Genomic DNA, 20,658 nt, shown 5'->3' with positions numbered 1-20,658 from the left:
TCTCTCTCAATGAACCAGCAAAACCGAACGTCACTTCTCAACCACTTTCAATCCCATAAGCACCACAAATACTACTCATAACTCACTGCTCTCGAAACTCTATGCTATTTGAATCGCCAGTTGCAACAAGTTAGTTTCCGTGATGGTTTTTCACTTGGGTCGTCATTAAATTCTGCTGCTTTCGGAATCCTATGGTGTTAGAGAGCAAAATTAAGCTTTGTTGCAGATTATTTTTTGGTTAGTTAATCATTTTTTCTCATCAAAGTCCATCGAGGGTGGGAATCAAAGTTCAGAAAATGACGACTACGATGACGACGACGACGATGATGATGACTAAACGATGATGATGATGATGATGCTTCTGAAACACTATGCTCAGCGTATCATGTTCAGGTTGTTTTTCGCTATGTTATTCATTTTCTGAGAACTGGATGTAAATGGAGAGAAGCACGATAAGGAAATGGGATGTTCGTAAACTGCTTGAGAGAGAGAGAGAGAGAGAGAGAGAGAGAGAGACTAAGCCATTGTTACATCTCTGCACTTAATTTGGAGATGGCGATTTACAGCCAAGTACAAGGGGTGCAAAGGATTCTGAATTCTACAGACTCTTGTTCAACCAAACATCAGTAATGAAAATAAAAAAACCTTTGTACACTTCATTAAGGCGCACTTGAAACAAGTCCCAGAGACTACCGTATATTCCACTTCGTTACAGCTTGTAAACCTATCTGCTGAAGTAATGGAGATAAAAAGGATTTAAAGTTTTAAAAATAGAAAATTGGTCATGTCGGCCAACTTGGATTTTTTTTCAGAATTTCAAAATCATGGGCACAAACCTCCTATATGGCCTTACAATTATACAAAATATGAGAAAGTTCCAACGAACTGTTTCTGAGATACAGCGTGGAACGGACGAACGGACGTAATAGAATTTATACGGCTGAGGAGTATATTCACTAATAACCTTCAAACAGGTTATATATCCTCGTATAATAAAACAAGATAGGCTTTCTAAGAGCATACTTCCGCCAAGCTGATCAAATCATACAAGGCGTTTGAGGTCGACTCGTTTTCTCTGTTGGAATCCAATCCTCTATTATTAATTCTGAGCTGCACCATAACCATACTTTTAGGTAAACTTTAACAAAAGAAAGAATCTTTGTACGAGTAGCCTACTTTGACGAATCGTATCTTTACCCAAATTTAACTACCGTACACCATCCTTGGGTCAAAATCCCCAACTTTCATTTCCACCACCACCACACCACCGCCATCATCATCACCATCACCATCATCATCATCATCAACAACAACATCATTATTACTCTCAATTTTCCACAATCAGACAGACAAACAGAATAACAAACGTGGATGCAAACAGCCTGCTCTGCTTTCAGTGTTGCATGTAAAAATGAGAACAGTGCATGAAATCAGGAATGACATGCAGCGTGACAGACAATCCACTCACGGTTTTTCTTCACACATGACTAACCACTAGGAAAGCTGACAAACACGGGCTTCACTGTACCCGAATTTGCTGGATAACAGACAGGCATGCTCGATATCTGATGGGCGTGTATGGTGTGTCACATATACAGTACAGTACATACATACCGTACATACATACATACATATATATATATATATATATATATATATATATATATATATATATATATATATATATATATATATATACGTGTGTGTGTGTGTGTGTGTGTGTGTGTGAGAGAGAGAGAGAGAGAGAGAGAGGGGGGGGGAGGGGGGTAACTGACAAGCGTGGATGGCAGTGAGGACGGGACAAATGCTTTCACTCTCACATCTCTCTCCACAGCAAATAAAGGTATACTGTATGTATAGCAGTTACGTGAAGCTGGTGGTGGGCAGGAATGGCGAGCAAGAATATACAAAAATCCATCAATCATCCTACTGAAGTAGTTAATAGCAACATATCTCTGAAAAGTAATTAAATTTATAGTCGCTACTGTGTATACGTACTTTTCAACTAAAATAAAAAAAAAAGTATACTAGATTTCGTACAAGCGAGATCATTCTGTCACCTTTATAGGACTCCCACTCCATTCACAAAAACAAAAGGACAAAAGTATCTAAAAATGAAAAAATATCCTCCATCAACCCCTTCACTACTATTTTTTTAGCTAAGTAAATAATATGCAAACTGACGTCATTACATCGACGGAGTTATGACGGAAGGCACTTAAAGAACTACCGCTGGTCAGATCTTTGTCGAATCAAAACAATTACCGTAAGATGAAACAATAGGTGATCTCTTTTCAATGTAATTAAAAGTGCACCAGAGTCAAAGAGCGAGATCAAACTGTCATTACACTTTTATGATTCTTGGCGTGGAAAGGCAGTAGATTTACGAGGTTCCCACTTCAAAACACACACACACACACACACACACACACACACACACACACACACACACACACACACACACAGATAAAACAAAATATACCAGTAAAAATTTATGCTTCCTCAGAACAGGACATTAATTATTAAAACTTTGGCTGAGGACTGCTATATTCTTTTTCCTCTGAGACTTAAACTGACACTTGCCATCGTGAATGCTGAGTTGTAACAAGAGATTAGCACTACAGTGTGATGCTTGTCACGAAGAAGTACTATGGAAAGGATGTAAAGTCGTAGCATTATCGTATTCTGCCACGGACCTAGTACGCGACATAAGTTGCGAAGAATGAAAACCGGGCAAAGTTAAGATGAAAGAAGTGCATCGATATCTACTTTTTTGTACTCATAATCAGACATTCCCTTGGTGGTTTTATTCGGCTCATGAAAACTCGATGTATCAAGACTAATTTCTCACTTAGATTGCTAATTATCACCTTTGTACTTCACTTAAATCAAGAAAATCCTTAGCAACGAAATAACAAAATTGTCCTGTCACTATAGATACGAGGGTAAATATTCTGTTTTGAACAGTCAGGGTTATTGTTTGCTTTTTTTAACATCTAACCTAATCTAACTAACCTAACCTAATTCAAACTTACTTTGTATAATTTAACTAACCCAGTGTTTCTCAAACTTTTTCACTTCATTCCCTACTTGCGGGGAATGAAGTGGCCCCCCTTCAGTTCTCTCTCAAGCCCCTCACAAATAATGCTAAAAAAAAATAATAATAATAATAATAATAACAATAGTGCTCTCTATTTATTTCAATGCTTACAACTATCAATGACAATACATATTTTGTTACATATAAATGGGATGGATGACACTGCTTTCAGTAAGTCGACCATTCGAGGCTGAATCACTGATAACTTACAACTCATATCTGGATACACATCCAACCGGTTTCGGCTTTTACTTTTATGTGTAGAAGGGTGGAGAAACCAGATTCACATGAATATGCTGTGGAAAATGGCAAGAGGACTCTAACTGCGATTTCACAGACACACTCTGATGTACTACTTACATTAGCCCGCCATGGCCCCCATAAAATACTGCCATGAACCCCTTGGGAACCATGACTCCCGGTCTGAAAACCAGTAAACTAGCCTATGCTAACCTAACAAATCAACCTAACCGAGGAGCGTGGCTGTCCGAAACTGCAATAATATCTGTTGTTTCCCCATCACTTAAACATGAATTTCTCAACCTTGGTGATGTACACGTTGATTACCTGTGTGTGTGTGTGTCTGTGTGCGTGTGTGTGTATTTGGGCAGCCGAAAAGACACATTCAAATCCCACCAAAATTAGCATAAAAATCGCAAAAAATTCGCTTATGTGAAAAAACTTGGTCCCATCACGATTGAAAAACTTTTACTATATTTAATGAGCGATCACATTTTGACCAAAAAACGCTGATCCAGGCGCCCGGCATAGGATCTCCGTAGAATTTTTTGCCCATAGGTATAACTGAAATATATTATTGCAGGGCGAGAGCCCTCCTCTGGAGCAAGTGCGAGGGGCCCGAAGGGCCCACAAGCACTTGTATATTACATTATATTAAAAGCATATTTGCACCATTAACTATCCTAGCATTTCAAATTTCTGGCGTTAAAACAGGGAACCTCTCTCTCTCTCTCTCTCTCTCTCTCTCTCTCTCTCTCGAGATTAAAGAGAATTTTACTGGTGCTCTAACTCAATTTTCGTCGCACAGCTTTGCCCCACCGATCCCTTCTCTCCCTCGCTTTATCTCCTCCCTCAATTTTTTATCACTTTCATTTTCCCGGTTCTCCAAATTCGTATTCCATTCCATAAAATTCGTTTTTTTTTTTTTTTTTTTTTTTTTTTTACCTTGCACTTATTTCATATTCCATTCTTAATCTTTCACGTTCTTTTTTTGTTTGAGCCAGGTAGACGAAGTCGATGGTCATTATTTTTGAACGAAATGTACCTGTGTGTGTCGAAAACTCAAATCTCAGAGTATTGTTTGCAGAAGGAAGGGTTATTGATAAAAGTTGCTTAGAGTCACAGGTAGAAGTCGATGGTCATTACCTTTGTACGAAATGTATCTGTGTCTGTCTGTCTGTTCCGAAAACTTAATCTCAGAAAGTATTCACTGAAGAAGGAAAAGTTACTAATAAAAGTTACTTAGAGTCACAACTTGAGGTCACATGTCACTCAGCCAGCATTGGGAGTCATACAGGATGGATAGGCCTATATAATAATCGAGTTTTCATCTAACAGTATTATTACAGTCTACCTGGCTCACAGATGACGGGTAGTCTTGTCTTAGCTTTATTTTCATTTATAATTGCTTTCTTACATCATATAAATCCTTCATTACGGTGTTTTGTTTCTCAATATTATTCCTGCTACCGTCACACGATTTTATTGTATTTATTTGTTATTCTTGGTACCACCAGACGATTTTATTCAATTCAGAAAGGACCTCTCTTACGTGTTGGAGCTGATGAAGGCTATATCTAACCAGCTGCGTTCAAAAAGTCTCTATGCCGAAAAAAAGTCGTCTGAAGGCGGCGGCAGCAGCAGCAGTTGTTGGTGGTGGTGGTGGTTTGTTATTGTTTCTGCTATGGCCCGTGGCTCATCTGGACGTAAACCCAGTTTAATACAGGAAACCGGCCATTTCAGGCGGGCGTTTTAATAGATCTTTTGCTGAGGCTATGCTACAAAATGGTATGCTATCCTACACTGCATATCCTCATAATCAGCAGCAGCAGCAGCAGCAGCATGGTACCCAGTGTTCCTACTAACGGCACTACAAATGCATTACGCATCATCATTATCATTACCATAACCTAGTTCCATCATTATAAATGGAGAGAGAGGCTCCAAAAACAAGAATTAAAAAATCTCAAAAGTAGGCTAGTAGAACTAACATTAGAACACCGTATATACCGGTAGTGGTAGCAGGTTGCCCTCTCTTCATCTTACACCCCTCCCTCATATACAGTACCTCTCCACTCCATCCCTCCATCTCATCCTCAAGGATATACACAGGATATCTGACTCTAAAGTCACGTCCTCAGCCTCCATCCCATCCCTCATTCTCATACACAGTCTCATCCCCCCCAAACTCTCCATCTTACTCACGTACACTCTCCTAGTCTCTCTCTTTCTCATCCTCTCCACATGGCCAAATCATCTCAAAATATTTCTCATTATGCTATCAGACAAATCCACATCAACATCTCTACGTTCCTTCACTTCCTCATTTGTCTGTTTGTCTCGCCACGCAACTCCTCATGCTCCTTTCATAAGGCTCATTTCCATGGCTCTCACTCATGTCCCTTCAACAAGGTCCAAGCTTCATTCCCATATGTGGGAGTGTGGGTCAATATAATGTCGTGCAGCGACTTTTTAAAAATTTCCAATCTCACTTCCCTGTTCCTTATCACTGCTTTTAAAGATTCAGCAATCGCCGTTCCCAGCTGTACCCTTTCAAGCATTTCATCCTCTAAACTTCTGACGATAGCGGAAAAAGGAAAAAAAAAAAAACGGTTATCAGAGTTACGGCGTTAATCAGCACGGAAGAATTACGACAGATCTCTGATAGTGATGGGGTCAGTGACATCACACACACAGGTCAAGGGGAAAAAAGCTAGGAGAAGATAACAAGAGAAAAACAGTGGCAGAACCGTTGCGTGGATATCAAAGGCAAACCACCCGCTGCCACACAGTTCCAGATTCGACCAAACCAGAGAGGAACAATGGAGGGCTCGCCATGATTTTTAGGGTGTTATCAAGCGCCACATGCATGAGTAGGCTGTGTGCCAGAAGGTGACACAGTTAAACCGTTATAAGTCGTCACTGTAAACCTTATCCAAAAACCATCTCTCAGGTGCTGGAGAGGGACGCCTTCATGTGGTAGCACTGATATAACCAAGTGGCTCCACTGCCTGGTTATACAAACGTCCCTCAATTTCCCTATCCCTCTGAAATGAGGACAACAGATTACAGAGGGATTAACCTAGATCTGAAGTCCACCGGTTCACGTCCAGATGAGCCTGGGGTTGCAACTACTGCCGCTTCTACTCATCTCTCTAATAGGGAAGAATTTACGCTAACAGTTGATATCCATAACCCTCTGCCTACGATCCGACATCCATTAACCCGCTGAATCCGAGTGACGTTCTGATTAGGTTTTTTCTTGTTGCTACTAGACGATTTTATTTATTTTAGATAAGGCCTCTCAAATGAAGAAGTCTGTTAAGGCTGTATCTAATCCCTCTAGCTTCAAAAGTTAATCCTAAGCTGAATAAATCGTCAAGAGATGGCACGAATGAAACAAAAACGACGTCCTCGGGCTCAGTGGGTTAAATTCCTTGAGTCCAGACAGCTTGAAAAAAACAGTCCTTGATTTGTACTTTCTCTTGTTCCACACGCTGGAATGCAATAATTTTCACTGACTTTCTGGCTTTGGGTCTTTCTGAAAGGAACGGACCTTAATATTCACTTTCGCTTACTCGACGCGCTGGAAAGCAATAATTTTCTCTGGCTTTCTTGGTTTTTATTTTTTTTTTAATATTTTTATTTCTCTATTCAGAATATAATGCTCTGACGTTAAGCAGAATAAAAGTTTATAGTTGGCAGCTAAAGAAATCTGAGGTCTGACTGAACCCTGAATCTATCTACCTGCTGCAAAACACAGTCAGGTAAAAAATATCCTCGCAACAAGAAGCTCCAACCATTTCTTTTCCTTGCTCAGTAACAACCTCTCTTCATAACACACTCCATCTTACATCACATACCGGTACTCTCCTAACTTACCCCTCCAGCCACTGTGAAGGAGACAAATTTCGATAATGCTATTGGATATTCTACAAATGACTGGCAACAAACAATTCCAATGGACAACTTTCATTTCTCCCTCCCAGGCTATTCCTAATTCCTTTCCCAACCCGTCATCCTTTACCCCAACTCTCTCCGAATTAATTACTTTCGTCTCTTCAACGGCCCTTTTCCCCTCTCTAACTCTGTCTTCTCTTACCATCGTTCACTCCTTCCTCTATTTCCTTATTCCTTTCTCGTCCCCTCATCCTTCATATCACCTCCCTCTCCCAGTCCACTACTTGCCTCTCACCTTTCGTCTCTCTCCCCTTCCCTCTCCCATCTCTCAGTCTCTCCTCATCTTTCATGTTTCCACCCTCCTAACCCTTACTCCTCCCCCCCCATTCCTCACATCCCTTCCCTCCCTACTGCTCCAGCCCTAACATCATCCCTCATATTTATGACTATTTCTCGCACCCTCTTTCTCCCTTTCATCCCTTATACCTCCCCCTTTCATCATTCTTCATACCTCCCTTCTATCCTTCACTTCCATTCGCATCTCCCCCCCCACTTCCTTTATTCCTTTTCCATAGCCTCAACCTTCATTCCCCTCCCCCATCTCGCCTTTCCTTCACTTCACTCCTCCTTCACTCCACCACCTGCAAACCATTTCCTTTCACCTAATCCCTCACAACTCTCCCCTCCCTCCCTCCCTTTACCTCGTCTCCTCCCATGCCATTCTTCTCACCTTCCCATTCCATAAATCACCACATTCCTTCTTCCACCCCTTATTTCTTTCCCCGACACCTCTCCTCCTCCCCATGGCCGTCCCCTCACTTGTTCCCCCCCAAATCATCCTTCACTCCTCCCCTTGTTCCCCAGGTTAATAGCTACTTCCGTCATGTCATCCTTAATCTTTCCCCTTAACTCCCTTACCCCTTTCCCTTCATACCCCCTCCCTCCCCTCATTATTCCCCTTCTCATTCTATCTTATTTCTTACACTCCATTCCAGCCCATTCCTTAATTGCTCCTAGTTCGTGCCATCCATCATCTGTCCCATTCCATCCTTCCCCACTTCCCCTCACTCACCCCGTCTTACCCCTCATTTATTCCCATCTATCGCCATCCTTCACCGTTCTTCTTCTCCCATTTCCTAATTGCTACTATTTCACGCCATCCCTCATCTCTCCCCTTCCATATATCACCCGTTTCCCTCTCTCACACCTCTCCCCCGTTGTACCTCTCCTCTCTCATCCCAACTCTCATTCCATCCCAGCACACTCTAGCTCCTTCGTCATGACATCTCTCATATCCTCTCTCCCATCCCTCAGTCCTCTCCCCTCACCTCACCACTCACATCTCACCCTCACCTTCCTTCCCTTCCCTCAGTTCTGCCTTCGCTTATGTCATCTGCTTCCCCTCGTCACACTCTTCCCTACTGCAACCCCTCACTCGCTTTCCCTTAACTCATGCTTCAAAATCTCCCTCTCCATCCCTCCCCTCAATTTCTCTTTCATGCTATGCCTATCTTTCATTCTACCCCATCCCATTCTTCACTTCATTCAGCTATCGCTCTTTTCTCATCTTATCACTCACTTCTCCCCCATATAAACAAACCATTCTTCTTTCGTTCCTTCCAAGTCTCTCTCTCTCTCTCTCTCTCTCTCTCTCTCTCTCTCTCTCTCTCTCTCTCTCTCTCTCTCTCTCTCACACACACACACACACACACACACACACAAACACAGAGGAGGTCTTCGTATTGAAAGGGAGACTACTATCCCTCTCAATTCGATATGCCTTTCCAAAGCCAAATACAGTGGACGGGAGGTAGCGAGAAGGGAAAAGGATGTCTCAGTCCCACCTCGACATCATTTGCTCCAATTTGCCACACACTTCTTAAAACTTAGACCATTCTTCACTTCCACTTCTCATCTAACCCTCACTTCTATTCCTTCTTCCAGCTTTCCTACTTTTTCCCTCATTGTAACACTCTTTCCCTCATTCTAACACTCATTTCACACATGTCCTTCCTCGGTTGTTCCTCCTTAGCCCCATCAGTACTGTGACGTACTTCATTATATTTCATTACTACCACAATACAGTTTTATTCAGCCCTGGAGAGACCTGTGGCAATTAGAGGTTAAAATTTCCACACATATACCTTCAATAGCAAGACGTTTCATATGTTACACTTACTACCACAAGAATATTCACCACTGTAGATCTCTTAATCTGAAGGAGTTAGGAGAATGGAGAATGTTTCTAACCACTTTACCCAAAGAGCTCTCCCCTAATCTGAAGAAAAAAAAAACTCTCTCGACAGCCAGGGAAAAAAAAAAAAAAACGGTGAATCCAACCGTCTGGCGTTACCAATATAAAAAATATAAGCCATCGTACTAAAAGTTATTGTAAACTGTTTTTCCTCACCTCCCACCCACTCCTCCCTCTGAACCATTGCTTCATCCATCCATCCAATCCATTTTCCTCCGCTCCGTACCCACACATCTCGCCTCTTCTGCTCTCCGTAACACTGAAGGAACCAATGAAGGGAAATATATGGCCTCAATACACGAGCACACGCAAGAAGGGGAGACCAACCAAAGAGAATCTGATATGAGTGAGAAGGATAGACGAGGGAGAGAGAGATGGGAAAGAATGTAGGGAGTGGGAGTGTGGGACGGGAGGGGAAGGAGAGACGAAAGAAGAGGAAAGAAAGAAGAACTGAGGAGAGAGGGACTACAAGGGCGACATGAGAGAGAGAAAAGGTGGGAAGGAGAAGGGGAGACGAAAAAAGAGGGAGGTTAAGTAGGGAAGAAAAACGAAAGAGAGTGATATGAGGATGAGGACGAAAAGGATGGATGGATGGAGGAAGATTACGAGGAAGAAAGCATAAGCAAGGAGAAATAAAAAATATAAATGATGAGAAATAATTACCGTGGAATGTAAATAAAGAAGAAACTGATGAAGAAATACACAATAAATGTTGAAGGGAGGAGTGAAAATGGAAACACGAAGAAGGTAAGGTGTTGGAAAGGAATAAAAGAAAATGAGGGAAAGAAGTGGAGGAAAAGGAGGAAAGTGGGAAACGTAGCAAAGAAGCGGAAGATGACAAGCGATAAACGGAGGAGAACTTGATATAAGAAACTATAGAGCGAAGGGAAAGAGAGGATGGAAGATCGGCGAGGAGGGAAGGAGAGAAAACGGAGGAAAGTGGGAATGGTAGCTAAGAAATGGAAGATGACAGGCGATAAATGGAGAAACTGATAATTGTAAGAAAGTACAAAACGAAAGGGAAGAGAGGAAGGAAAAGCTGGGAGGAGTGAAAAAATGTAACAATGTGACAGGAAAGATAGACGGAAGGAAGGAGACTGAGAAAAACAAAAAACTGAAGAACTAGGGATAGGAAGAGCAGAAAAGGGACAAAGAAAATAAAGGACGAAAAGTAGGAATAGGGGATGGGGGGGAGACTGGAAACTGGAGGCAAAGGAAAATGAATGGACAACGAACAAGAGAAACTGCTTTGCGGAAACAAAGGGTATGACGCAACCAAAGACAAACGGGAGGAGGGGAGGGAAGAGAGGAAAGGTAAGGATGGAAGAGGAAGAGGTAAAATATACGTCAATGAGAGACGAGAATGGAATGGAAAATAAGTTGAGGGATCAGGGAATATGTTATGAAGGGAGAGGCATGTTGGAGAGAAAGACCGAAGGAGCGACAGAAGGAGGACTCTGGGAAATGTGGGCAAGTGAAGCTCAAGGGAAGACGAACGGAAGGGAAACTGATACGAGAAAGAACGGATCGGACAGCAAGAGGATTGCAGAAAAGAAGGAAAAGACGAGAAGGGAAGGAGGGAGAGAGAAGGGACGGAGGGGAGGGGGACGGGGCAAGGACAGTGAAAATATTAAAAGGGGTAATAAAATAAGTGAAGAACGTGTTAATGAATGAAGAACGTGGGAAAGATAAGGAAGAACGACGTAAGAGTGTAAGAGTTAATGAAGAAAGAACGTGACTAATAAGGAAGAAAACGAGAGAAACAAAGAAGGAAGACCGTGCGAAATATCGAGCAGGATAAACATGCGAAAGATAAGGAAAAACAACCTGCAGAAGATAAAGAAGCAAAAAACTACGAATTAAAGGAGGAATATGCTCAGTACATGAAAATTACAGCACGGCAAATGTGAACAAACGAAAACGAATGAAAAATCACGAAGAAAAAATGCAGAACGAAAGATACAAGGAAGAATTTAGGAAAGATACCAAAAATAAATCAGTAACGAAAAGGAATGGAACTTGGATGCAAGCGAAGGAAGGCTGTAAAGCAAAGGGAATGGCGAACGCAAAACTGAAGATTAGACGATAGGGGACATAGAGGCGCGAGGAGAGGAGGGGCAAGAAAAGACAGGAAGAAAGTGTGTGCGTGAGAGAGAGAGAGAGAGAGAGAGAGAGAGAGAGAGAGAGAGAGAGAGACGAAAATAATGTGGATGACGATGGAAGAGTATAAAAGATCTGATAGCAAAAAATGTTGGTTTCACTGTTGTAGGCTATAGTTGTGAATGTTCCCTAACACTCACTCTCTCTCTCTCTCTCTCTCAGAGAGAATCTGGATACAAGACTGACCTAGTCCTTTGAGTTTTGTGTCGTTGTTGTTGCTGTTATTGTTTAAACTCTAATTCTGATTATTAATAATTCTGCACTTTGTCCCCCCTCACCCAAAAAATAAAATAATAATAATCATAAGAAAAAGAAACAAATAAAACAATAATAATACCAATAATAATAATAATAATAATAATAATAAAAGAAAACGATGCAGAACAAAAACAAGATGGTGATGATAAAGATGATGAAAAAGAAGAAACAATAACAGCAAAAATATTACTACTGCTACAACGACTACTAGTACTACTACTACTACTACCGGTACTACTACTACTATTACCACCACCAGTAATAATAATACGGTAATAATAATAATAATAATACCGGTATCGAAAAAGCGGCGACTCTGAAAAGGTAAGAAGATTTTTGACTGAAGTGGGATCATCCGCTTTGCCTTTTAACCAAAAACTGCAAATCTCTGGGTCAAAGGTCGAGAGAGAGAGAGAGAGAGAGAGAGAGAGAGAGAGAGAGAGAGAGAGAGAGAGAGAGAGCGGCGACGCACATTCTTCTCTAACAATGAATATAACTTTATCTCTTTACACTCTAAGGCTCTGATTAAAATACCTGAGTTCTTTCGACCATGAGAGGGTTAAGACCAGCATCCAACCATTATTACCCGTTTCTCCCTTCACCTGCCACTCTCTCAGTTATATAATTCATTAATTTGTCTTCCCTAATTTCCTCTCTTTCTCCTTCTTTCCTCCACTCCCCCCTCCCATCCTCGCCTTGTTTACCTTAGCTGGCTAACTGTTAGTCAAAGTGAGTGAGTGTGTGAGTGTCTGTGTGGGGATGGGGGGGGGTAACAGCAACATATCGAGACATATTTGTTTACCTATAAAACTTAATTAATATCCATAGCTACTTGTTTATTCGCATCTGTCTACAATTACTTAACCAGTACGTCAAAACCACCCTACGGTATATCTCTCAGTACAGTATATGCATGCATACATACAAGCTGAGAGCCACAAGTTAAAAATGAAACGCAATACTTTCTGAGTACTTTCAAAAGAAATTCATCCGAAGATGTGAATCCAAAGAAGTGTTTGAAAAATTTGTGTATCAATTCTTCCTTCGGAACATTAGCGTATTTTGGGATCACCTGCATTTACGTCATTTAATACTACCGGTACAATTACACACGGACGCCCGCCCGCACGCGCACATTCTCTCCCTCTCTCTCTCACCCAGAATTTGGACACACACACACACACACACACACACACACACACACACACAAACGACAATAACGAATTACATAAAAGACTGCTGCGCAAAAAAGGGAATATCACGCTTCTCCTGGGGTTAAGTTCACAGCCTCTATGTTGAGCAAGGACCTTCCCAGGATGTTACTGGTTATAGCTAAATCAAGAGTTCTAAAGAAGACGACCGGGAAGGCACACATTACACCCATCTGACAGACAATTATCGAATTCAAGTCCTCAAATGTACAGCCGCGGACATTAATGTCGATCCACTTTTAAGTCAAAGAATTATGAAACCGTTACACAATATTCCAAAGTGTTGGGTTCCAAAGACCACAATAATGGTTTCGAAAGACTTCTTTCTCTCTGTTTATCGTACGGATGTGACTCGATGATTATGTCCCCAAACTGAGGTGCATCGATAATTATAAGTTCCAAAACTAACGTGGATCGATATTTATGTTCACAAACTGAAATGGATCGATAATTCTGTCTCCAAGCTGTGGATCGATATTTCTTCCCAAATTGAGGTGGATCGATATTTGTCCTCAAATTGAGGTGGATCGATATTTCTTCTTTTGAGGTGGATCGATATTTACGTCCACAAACTACGATGGATCGATATTTCTGTCCTCAAAAGTACTAACAGGTGAAGAGTGTCAAGGGGAAAAACAAACTTTGCCCAAACAGTCAGGTCTCCCCGAGAATCAAACTTTAGATTTTCCAGTTGCACAGGCAGCTCAGTTTTCCGTACTTTACCACTCTAAAATTTAACTGTGAAGCATTTGTTAGGTGCAAAAGTGAAGACACACGTAAATACAATCACAAACACTGTAGATTTAGAGAGAGAGAGAGAGACAGACAGACAGACAGACGTAAATACAATCACAAACTGCAGATTTAAGCTGAGAGAGAGAGAGAGAGAGAGAGAGAGAGAGAGAGAGAGAATCCTTGCATACAGTGCCTTCTTTCTGTTCTTGCCACTATTAGTTTTATTCACCTAAAGCTATATTTTTCCATACAGGGTTTTGGTACACCCTTCACTAACTTCTCTACTAGTGTGCTTTCCTAAACTAAATGCAGTCGTCTGATGGCAGCAATAATATAAAGAAAAATAAGCCATCATGGTGCAGTGATTAAAGGACGTGTGACCAAGAACTGCACATCTACTATAAACTTCAACTGTTTTATAGCTTTCATAAAACCGTTTGGAAATAGCATGAAGAAAAACGCACACTACTAACTGAAGTGTTGAGTCGTTGACACAGTATTAACTCTCACACTCCTGTGACTCACTTAGCTTAATAAAATGATCTGGCTATAGCTGGAATGATAACCAAATTATGATATGGGTAATATGGCGAACACGCATATCGTACTGTACACCATTACATGATCAAAATCTATTCTTATTTTCCCTGCAATTACGCTGTCAAGTATAGCAATTGCCATCAAAAATTCAATCAACCTGTTAACGTTCCAGAAATAATGGGATTAAGTATGATCACTTGTAACAGCTGTTGACATCCCGTACAACTAAGTTACCCCATAAAAATTCCCGTTACATATTCGTTTTTTGTGAAGCGAGGAAAGTTTTCTTTTTTTCCCTGATGCAGCTTAAACTATAATATCAATTTACAGTACCTTCCAATATACCCATACCTTTATACTGTACATGCGTACCTATCCTGTACTTACAATATGTCCGTGGCTACATGTGCGTGAATATATACATATATGTAGATATATACGTATATGAATGTGTGCATGTCCCTCTGCATACGTATGTGTGTGTTAATGTATCCCTTTGCTCATTCCTAAACTTGTCAACAACTTTGTACCATATACAGTAGGTCATTTTATCTCTTTCTACATTACTGTGCTTGTAATGACAACTGCTTCTATACCTTTTATGTCATATGTGTCAATGTAACCCTTCTCTCACGCACCCTTCCCTGCATGGTCTTCAGCGACAATGTTTCCGTGTTGGGGCTTGTACAGGTAAATAAAGAACCAAAAAACAAAAATCCAATTTATGTTTTAGCTAAAATTTAAGAATGACAACGCTGTTATTACGTCATACATCACATCACTTCTGTTCCTCCTTCAACCTCAACAGACAATGCTGACCGCTGAGCTCGGCCGCCATTTTTCCCCCTTTATCTGTACCGTATTTCTGTATCTCCATTATTATTCATTTGCGAGCAAAGTGCACAGAATGAAAAATGGTCTGTACTGGCCCAGAAGTTATTTGGTAAACTTATTTTTCTAAGATTCTCTGGTTGTGCGAATCTAAAAATTGTCCATGTTGACATCACATTCTACCCAATGGCTTTCAGTGACATCGTTTCTCTGGGTAATGAGGGTTTGTACTACATAGCAAACAAAAAAATAGAAAATACAGGCACTGGAGTTATCCTATACGACTTCAAAAATCTGTAATGCAATACCATTTCAGTGACTCATTAATATTTCATCATTAAGCTTCCAGGCATTTAAGCTGCTTTACCCACGAAAGCTTCTCACGTTTCGAAAGCAATCTGACGGTCAGCTTCATCTGCATAATCAATGCTTAGGATCTGATTTCCTGTCCTATTCGATAAGGAACGATAAAATTAATAACAATCTCTTCGAAAGCTAATATGACGGTAACTCCAGTATTCTGTTCGGAACAGGTAGTTCTGATTATATATATATATATATATATATATATATATATATATATATATATATATATATATATATATATATATATATTGGTAAGTCATATTGGTACGTCTACATATATGATTCCTGCTTACCCTCTCACTACATGTACTACAGGGAAAGTGGTGGTGGTGGTGGTATTGTCAGCTGTTATTGATTAAAAATAATGTCTTCAATATCCTCGTCGGTATATTCGTCATCCAGATCCGTGCAGTGCATGTGTGCGTAATAGGAAAAAAAAAAAAAAAGTTTCAAGCAGATAAAAGTAATTTCATGAGAAGTCAAAATCTGCCAGAGTGGGTTTTTATTCCGAGGCCATATTTAGCTACCTCTGTAGCACTCAATTTTTCATGCACGACTAAATAACATCTAGGTCTGGTAAAACTATGATAATACTGCTTAGAACCAAAACTTTGCGGAAAAACATAGGAAACTGAGATAATGATTTTTTTCAACTGTGAAACTGTCGCTCGGAAAAGAAGTTTCCGTACCTTAATTTTCACATTGCGCATGTTCAACAGCAAAAATTTACCTGAATACCGGTACCGGTTTTAAATTTGCTTGTTTGTCCTGATCAAACTTCAGTTCATTCCAGCTGAAAATAAGCAAAGGTGGTGTTCTGAATACACAGCTAAAAACTAAAGTTTAGCCCATGGGGCCAAACTGGATACCTGTGAAGGCTGCTTACGTTAGGGTTGTTTCGTCTGTCGTCAAATCATATTGTATTCCCTCCCCCCCAAAAAAAAATAATAATAATAATAATAATTAGGCTACATCCAGGCACTGGTGGAACAATAACTGTATAATACAGTCAATGAAAGTTCCGCGTTATACACTCGCCACACCACTTCGAAATACTAAATGTGAGACAAGTGGTAACGAAGCAGTAGCCAACATTCATCTATCTGGTTACTGTGTGAGAAGGATGAGAATGGAAGAGGGAAGGGTAGGAACTATCAGCTCCCCCAACCTTCCTCCTCCCTTAACGTCTCCCCTCCCACACAGTGGTACCAGACATTTGAGTGTCTGACTACTGCATCTCTAGTGGTTGTCTCACGCATAAAGGTCCGAACTAGCTGGGATGTGTATAAGGCGGAACTTTCCTCGAGTGTTGCTCAAGTAATAAACATAGACAGGGAAGTTCGAACATTCCCTGGGAATTACTATACATCCAATACAAATACAACCCATGCAACTCTGATATGCCAATACTTTATATCCATAACTGGTGGCGTTTTTCGCAATTAATTAAGTAAATTTCTGAAGGACAGCCCTACCTATAAAATTTTCCCACCTCAAATGTTAACATCGTGGGGACCAAGGTGACGACGGCGGCGGATGCATCGATATTTGTCAGTTAATACCTGGCTTTCTTCCATATATTCTGTGTATACTGTCATGTCCAGATTAGGAAGCACTGTTTTTACAGCCACCGTAGTTAAGATTTACAAGCAATACAAACCACACATACTCGCGCCACACCACCATATCCCTACCCACGCTCTACACTACCTTTGCGCTTGCACAAGTTGCGCCATGCCGCCATCTGAAGAAGGCACGAACCATTTCATGCATTTGTACATATATGAAATGATTCGCCTTCTTCCACTAGTAATTAATGAATTTTTCACACCAAGACATGCAAGCAAATGAGTGGTATATAAATGCGGGACACCCGCTACTTGGTATCAAATTTTCCCTGAGTAAAAGCATCAGCAACATCGTGACGAGACGGCCCCATCACCTCACCAAAATGCCCCTCCCCCTTTCTCGTAAATAAAAAAATAAAGCATGTCATGCGAATGCACAAGAGTACTCAGGTAAGCAAAGTGTGCATTAGAAAGAATGCAAGGATTAGCTCGGTGGCCTGGCAAACCATTCGACACAGCTTCACATACCTATTATAGTAGAGGCTGGTAGTTTGTTTACCCAATGTGGCTGGACCGTGGCGGATGCTCTTGTTTGTACGGGAGGATCTACTTCTAAGTAATGATTGCCTTTCCCTCCACGTACTCTTTGTATATTAAAAAATGCAGTACATGAAGCACAACCATTACAACCACTGCAGTTAAAATATATAAGCAAAAAATTCACACGGACGCGCGCATCACCGCCACTCTACGACGCATATTCTACACTGGTAACACTGCTTCGGGGCCTGGGCTGTTGCGCATGTGCTCTGAAGAATATCAGATATATAAATTTTATCAATTTCACTATAAGGCCATTAGTTACCAACTGACAATTTGAGCTTAAAAAAAATAGATCACCTCTTATCCTTAACAAGATAAATTATATCACAAAAAGGATAAATTATCCTCCAAATCTAGCGCTGCCTGACACGTCAGAATGTGTTCATTGCTATGTTTACGAAAGTAGCTGATACCTGTTCAGGGTCAATATAATAAACCAGGAAAGACATTTTTAGAGTACAAATGAATATGTAGGCTATCTAGCAATCGACACGTACTTTTTTGTTTGTATTTTAATAACAGTGACCCGTGAAAGATAAGTTCACGGACCTGAGTAAGACCAATATAAGGAATATGCTTATCCTAAACAGGCCAATGTCCCCTATAAAATACATTTACACGTACAGATTGTAATCAGGAACCATACAAGAAATTAAACATTCAAACAATTGGTAGCAAAACAAGTTATGCTGACGTTAACTCGCTGGCAAAAGTGTTATTAAACTTCCTTTTAGCAATATCCTAACACTGATACAGATTTCACTGCATTCACTTTTATCATCACCACCAGCCTGTTAGACCTCGTAAAGTAACTGAGGAGTATGGGCTTACTACTGGTCAAGCTATCTTAAGTGATCTTTCTTTTTTAAAGACTCCCCGACACAAGAAAATCCCCACTAATATCAACCATCACATAGTACTTGCATGCTTATAGTAATGTCGATGTGGTATTAGTGTCCAAGTGGTGATGTGTGAGAACATGCGTGTTGCATGTTGCGCGTGGGAAGACTGCTAGTCTCGGGAATCCGATGTAGATAGCACATCTCTTCACAGCTCTGGTGCTTGACTGTATAGTGACACGTGGTTTCTCCCAACTTTCCCTACGCTGACGTATTATTACTGTATTTCTCGAAGTCTCCGGAATGTAACCATGTTTGAGTGTCTCCATCTGCGTATGGCTGCTATTGGATACAGTTAATAACAAAATACAGTGGTGGTGGTATTAGTAGCAGTAGTTGTAGTAGTAGTAGTAGTACTGGTAATAGTAGTAGTAGTAGTAGTAGCAGTAGTAGCAGTAATCATATGTATGTGTGTATGTCATTATCTCGGAAGGGGGAAGAAGATTTAGAACGAGGTAAGGAATATAGCAGGAAAGTATATGCAGAAGGAAGATATGTTGTGGGAAGAGGGGTCATTACTAAACAGGGACAAAAGGGCCACCACACAATTTTACTCAATTTTGTGAATACATTTCGTAATCAAGGAAATTGATACACTTTCATTGATAGAGGTCATTGGTAGGCTGTATGAAACAGCCTGGAGTTAGTAATGATAAAAAAAAAAAACTTATGAAGGGCTACAATGATGCCAGAGGAAACACACACACACACACACACACACACACACACACACACACACACACACACACACACACACAGTAGGTTTCAAAGGGAAAAGGCAATGTGAAAACACATGACAAATTATGATAAAATAAATATATGTTTATTTAGAATATTTCTTCACACCAAATCAACTAAATGTGCTCATTGGAAAGGAAATAAAGTGTTACATAAATGCGCTCTAACTGCACCATTTACAAACTCTGTGAAATTCAGATATATATATATAATGCTACCCTCATAATTTCCACTCATTCAGTCATCCCAGGTCATCACAGGACTCGTTAGTTACGCCACCCCGCAGGCCGTCGTTATCACCGCCAGCCACTTCAGAACCTCAAATTACCTCACCTCACCTCTCGTCACGTTGGCTGTCACCCTCATTTCACCACCCGAGGGAAATGATAGCTTCCTTATCAGTCTTGGTGCAGCAGACTAGTATCTAAAGAATACTTGTAAATTTTGGCGCAAACTTCTCCTGCCTCACCCTCCGTAAACTCTTAGTGCATAACTATCGTTGTTACGCCACCAAAAGTATAAAAAAAAAAAAAATGTATATTAAATGTCTGTCTTCGTGCATACATAAACAAGGTGTCCTGGAACTAGAGTACATATTTCAGGAAGTGATTCTATGGCTGATTCTGGGTAAAGATAGCAATATCAACATGGCCCAATTCCCAACCGTTGCGGAGCTATAACTAACGATTATGTTATGGGTGAAAATGGTCCCCTCATAATTAACCCTAAGGTCATATGTTATTGTACAGTAGCTCCGCAACGGTTAAGAATTGCTACAGCACTTGTTACACAAAATCAACCCCAAAATCACTTGAAGTTAGTACGTCATGTCCCGGGACACTCTCTATATGAACCAATAATGCACCAGACAATAGGTGAATGCATTTCCATCACTAGAGCGTGGAAGATGTTTTACCATTCTACTCCCTCATCCCTGCTATCATTTTCATTTCTTTTGATCGTCATCGCAGGTCACTGATAATTTAGACTCCTTTAGCTCCTTTCTCTAACACAGTTATGTCCCGTCATTAACCATGAAAATCACAAGTCACCGCTAACTACCGTCACAGCATCCGAGTAAATAAGTTTGTCTGAAAAAGTGAGAGCATGACGATGTATACTTACCTGCAGTCGTTTTTGTAACAAATACTAGTCTCATTTTCTGGTGTACAGTTTGTGACCTGCCACCGCCAGTCCTTTACCGCCTCTGAGACTCTGCTCCCGAAAGTTTAGGGCATCAGTCTCATTCTTTTAT

The sequence above is a fragment of the Coenobita brevimanus genome, chromosome 26, assembly GCF_032717465.1.
Source record: "Coenobita brevimanus isolate Jiangsu-jjx chromosome 26, ASM3271746v2, whole genome shotgun sequence".
Lineage (NCBI taxonomy): Eukaryota > Metazoa > Arthropoda > Malacostraca > Decapoda > Coenobitidae > Coenobita > Coenobita brevimanus.
The sequence above is the reverse complement of the archived record's forward strand: the minus strand, read 5'-3'. Positions refer to the sequence as shown.